The following is a 5,063-nucleotide window of genomic DNA, read 5'->3' as shown; positions in this document are numbered from 1 at the left end:
TTGGTCTTGATTAGTTTACTAGAATCCTTTAAAAGAGATTTTGGAGAAAGCTTGAGAACAATGGGAAAGCAATAGAGTAGAGTCAGGAGAATGAGGAGAGACAAAGCCCAGGCAACCAGAGGCCTTTGGAGATGAAGAAGGGATATGCCTCTGGGAGAGCTTCATGAAACAAGAAGCCTGTAGAAAAACCTAGTAGACATTGCCTTGTTTGCCATGTGCCTTTCCAGTTGAGAGAGAAACCCTGAACCCCATCAGCCTTTCTTGAATTAAGGTAAACTCATGTTGGTGCCTTAATTTGGACATTTCCATGGCCTTAAAACTGAAAACTAGCAACTTATTAAATTCTCCTTTTTAAAAGTTTTTTCCATTTCTAGTAGATATACAAACAGCTGGCAAACTAGAACACCATCCCATTATCAATGCCTTGTAATGCTGACATTTGTTTACCCTCATGCAAAAATATTCTTTTATTTTTACTTTTAATCACCATCATTGTTCACTCTAGGCATTGCTAAATTATAGTGCCCCATTGTTATCCTCTATAGTTCCATATGATGTCAAACATATCCCCAGCCCTCCTCTCTCAACCTTTTTCACACTCAACTCCATTCAGCATACTTACAACAGTGTGCTACCATCAGATAGTATTGTGCTGTCCATTTCTGGATCTTTTACAATCAGTTCTGTAGAACATTTTGTACTCCTTCAGCATCAAATGTCGAATCTCTACCCTTTCTATCTCCTGGTAACCTGTGTTCTTAACTTTATCTCTCAAACTTCACTCATTAATGTTAGCTCAGTTAAGAAATACTGTTAGGATAGTATTTGTCCTTTTGTTTCGGTCAAATTCCTCTCAGCATAATGTCCTTAAGGTTCATCCACATTGTTACATGCTTCATAACTTTATTCTCTCAGAACTGTGTGATATTCTTTCATATATATATATATATACCATAGTTTGTTTAGCCGTTCATCCATTGATGGACATTTGGGCTATTTCCATCTCTTGGTAATCATGTATAATGCTGCTAAAAATATTGGCATGCAAATATCTGTTTGTATCCTTGCTTCCATTTCCTCCAAATACATACCTAGTAATACAATTTCTGATTAATATGGAAATTCTATACTTGCTTCCTGAGAAACTGCCAAACTGCCTTCCAGGGTGGTTGTGCCATTCTACATTCCCACGGACAATGGGAAAGTGTGCCTTTTTCTCCACATCCTTTCCAGCACTTTTCATTTTCTGTTTTTTCAGAAAATGGCCCATTCAAGTAGATGTGATACGATATCTCATTATGGTTTTGATTTCCATTTCCCTAATAGCCAATGAAGTTGAGCATCTTTGAATATATTTTTGAGCCATTTGGATTTCCTCTTTGGAAAAGCACCCCTGTCTTTTGCCCATCTTAAAAAGTGGTTTGTTTTTCTTTTGTTTTTCAGTTGTAGGATCTCTTTATATATTCTGGATATTAAACCCTTATATAATACATGGTTCCCAAATATTGTCTCCCATTATCTTGGCTTCCTTTATCCTTTCCTGACAACATTCTTTGATGCACAAAAACATTCAGTTTTGAAGAGACCCCATTTATCAAGTTCTTCTTTCATTGCTTATGCTTTGGGTGTAAAGTCCAGGAAACCACTGTCTATTACAAGATTCTTAAAACATTTTTTTACATTTTTTAAATGTTTTATGGTCTTAGCTCTAATGTTTAGGTCTTTGATATACTTTGAGTTAATTTTTTGCATAAGGTGTGAAATAGAGGTTCTCTTTCATTCTTTTGGATATGGATATCTAGCTCTTCAAGCACCATTTGTGGAAGAGGCCACTCTGTTCCAATTGAGTTGATTTGACTGCCTTATCAAAGATCAATTGGCCATTGATGTGAGGGTCCGCCTCTGAATACTCAATTCAATTCCACTGGTCAGGATACCTGCCTTTATGCTAGTACCGTGCTATTTTGACCACTGCAGTTTGTAATATGCTTTAATGTCAGGTAGTGTGAAACCTCCCATTTCGTTTTTCTTTCTCAAGATATTTTTAGCTATTTGTTGCACACTACTCTTTCAAATAAATTTTATTATTGGTTTTTCTACTTCTGCAAAGTAAATAGTTTGTCTTTTAATTGGTATTGCATTTAATTTATAAATGAATTTGGGTAGAATTGACATTAACTCTATTTAGTCTTCCAATCCATGAGCATAGTATCTCCTTCCATTTACTTAAGTCTTCATTGATTTATTTTACAAAGTTTTGTTGTTTTCTGTGTATAGGTCTTTTATGTCCTTTATTAAATTTATTCCTAAACATTTGATTCTTTTTGCTGCTAGTGTAAATGGAAGTTTTTTCTTGCAGATTTCTCATTGCTGGTGTATAGAAACACAACTGATTTTTGCATGTTGGTCTTGTATCCTGCAACTTTGCTATACTCGCTTATTAGCGCTGGTAGATTTTTCAGGATTTTTCATACAAGATCATGTCATATGTAAATAGTGAAAGCTTTACCTCTTCCTTTCCAATTTGGATATCTTATATTTCTTTTCTCACCTGATTACTCTAGCTAGAACTTCCAGCCCAATGTTAAGTAACAGTGATGACAGTGGGCAGGCTCATCTTGTTTCTGATCTTAGAGGGAAAGTTTTCAGTCTTTTCCTATTAAGTACGGTATTAGCAGTGGGTGTTTTATATATTCCTTCACATGTTGAAGTTTCCTTCTATTTCTATCCTTTGAAGTCTTTTTATCAAGAAAGGCTGCTTAATTTTACCAAATGAACCTTCTGCATCAATCAAGATCTTGTGGTTTTTCTTTTCTAATTTATTGATGTAGAGCTTCACATTGATTGATTTTCTTGTGTTGAACCATTCTTGCATTCCTGAGATAAAATCTCAGGTAAATTTTATTAAAATACATTTTAGTAAAATAATGATTAATTATTGAATTATTAAAATATGTAATTATTAAAATAATTACACTCCGTGACCAGTGGATTGGTTTTGGTTTGCAGGTGGATTTGGTTTGTAAGTATTTTGTTGAGGAATTTTGCATCAATATTCATTAAAGAGACTGGGTCTGTAATTTTATTTTCTTATAGTATATTTGCCCAACTTTGGTAATAGTGTGATGTTAGCTTCATATAGAATCAGTTAGGTATCTTTCCCTCTTCTTCAGTTTTCTTGAAGAGTTTGAGCTGGATTGATATTTAAAATGTTTGGTAGAATTCACATGTGAAGTCATATTGTTTGGACTGTTCCTTTTATGGAATTTTTTTATGACTAATTCATCCTCTTTACCTGTGATTGGTTTGTTGAGGTTGTCTGTTTCTTCTTAAGTCAATTTTAGCTATTTATGCTTGTCTAGAAAGCTGTCGATTTTATCCATGTTGTCTAGTTTCTTAACATATAATCATTCATCATACCTTCTATTACCTCCTTTCTTTCTGTGGGGTCATTACTTCTGTCCCCTCTCACATTTCTGATTTTATTTATTTGTGTCCTCTCTCTTTGTTTCTTTGACAGTCTATCTAAGTGTCCATGTATTTTATTGATTTTTCTTAAAGAACAAGCTTTTGGTTTTATTGATTCTCTCTATTGTTTTCATCGTTTCAATTTCATTTATTTCTCCTCTAATCTTTGTTATTTATTTCCTTCTGTTTGCCCTCGAGTTAGTTTGCTGTTCCTTCTCTAGTTCCTCCAAGTGAACCATAACTTCCCTGATTTTTGCTTTTTCTTCTTCTTCTTCTTCTTTTCTTTTTTTAAAATATGGAATGCTTCACGAATTTGTGTGTCATCCTTGTGCAGGGGCCATGCTAATCTTCTCTGTATCATTCCAATTTTAGTATATGTGCTGCTGAAGCAAGCACTCTTTCTTCTTTTTTAATATGAGTGTTTATGACAATACATTTCCCTCTCAGCAGTGCATTTGCTGCATCCCGTATGTTCTGATATGTTGTCATTTTCATTTGTCTCAAGATGTTAAGCTGATTTTCCTCATGATATCTTCCTTGACCTACTGATTGTTTAGGAGTGTGTTGTTTAGCCTCCATGAATTTGTGAGTTTTCCAGGTTTCTGCATATTATTGATTTTCAACTTCATTCCATTATGACCCAAGAAAGTGCTTTGTATAATTTCAATCTTTTTACATGCATTGAGACCTGCTTGTGATCCAACAAGTGGTCTATCCTGGAGAATGATCCATGAGCACTTGAGAAGTATGTGTATCCTGCTATTGCTGGGTGCTAGTATTCTATAAATGTCTGTTAAATCTAGTTTATTTATCATATTATTCAAGATCTCTTCTTAACTGATTCTCTGCCTAGATGTTTTATCCATTGGTGAGAGTGGTGAATTGGAGTCTACAGCGACTACTGTATTATTGTCTGCTTCTCCCTTCAGTGTTGTCAGTGTTTGCCTCAGGTATTCTGGGGCACTTGCTCTGGCTCAGTGCATAGATATTTATGGTTCTTATGTCTTCCTGCTGAATCATCCCTTTTATTAATATATTGTATCCTTATTTGCCTCTTTTAATTGTTTTACATTTAAAATCTAATTTGTCTGATATTAGTACAGCTACCTCCACTCTTTTCTGTTTTTTCTTTGCACAGAATATCTTTCTCTTTCACTTTCAACTTGGTTTTGTCCTTGCATCTTAAGTGAGTCTCTTGTAGACAACCTATATAATTGGTTCTGTTTTTTTTTTTTAATTCATTCTTCCAATATACGTCTTTTAAGGACGCGTTTAATCCATTAATATTAATGTTATTACAATAAAGGCTATACTTCCTTCAACTTTTTTTCTTTTAGATTTTATCTGTTAGATCTTTTTTTTTTTCTCTTTTAACCCTATTCACTACTCTTCCTGCTGGTCATCTTTCTACACTCTTCTCCAAAGCTCTCTCTTCTGTCTTTTTCTATCTACCTGTTATGTTCCCCTGCAATATTTCCTCTAAAGCAGGTCTCTTGTTCATGAACTCTTTCAGTGTTTGTTTATCTGTAGATATTTTATACTCTCCCTCATTTTTGAAGGACAATTTTGGTGGATATAGAATTTTTTGTTGGCAG

At 34.2% G+C, this 5,063-nt stretch overlaps 1 non-coding gene across 1 annotated transcript; it reads right to left on the bottom strand.

Moving 5' to 3' along the window:
• Positions 1-3,757: 3,757 nt before the first annotated feature.
• LOC143645456 (U6 spliceosomal RNA) lies at positions 3,758-3,864 on the bottom strand. The gene has a single exon (XR_013157161.1). It is a non-coding gene; the product is annotated as a U6 spliceosomal RNA (small nuclear RNA).
• Positions 3,865-5,063: the final 1,199 nt, after the last annotated feature.

This window comes from Tamandua tetradactyla, chromosome 8 (genome assembly GCF_023851605.1).
Source record: "Tamandua tetradactyla isolate mTamTet1 chromosome 8, mTamTet1.pri, whole genome shotgun sequence".
Taxonomy (NCBI): domain Eukaryota; kingdom Metazoa; phylum Chordata; class Mammalia; order Pilosa; family Myrmecophagidae; genus Tamandua; species Tamandua tetradactyla.
Note: the sequence above shows the minus strand (reverse complement) of the source record. Positions and strands in the feature narration are given on the sequence as shown.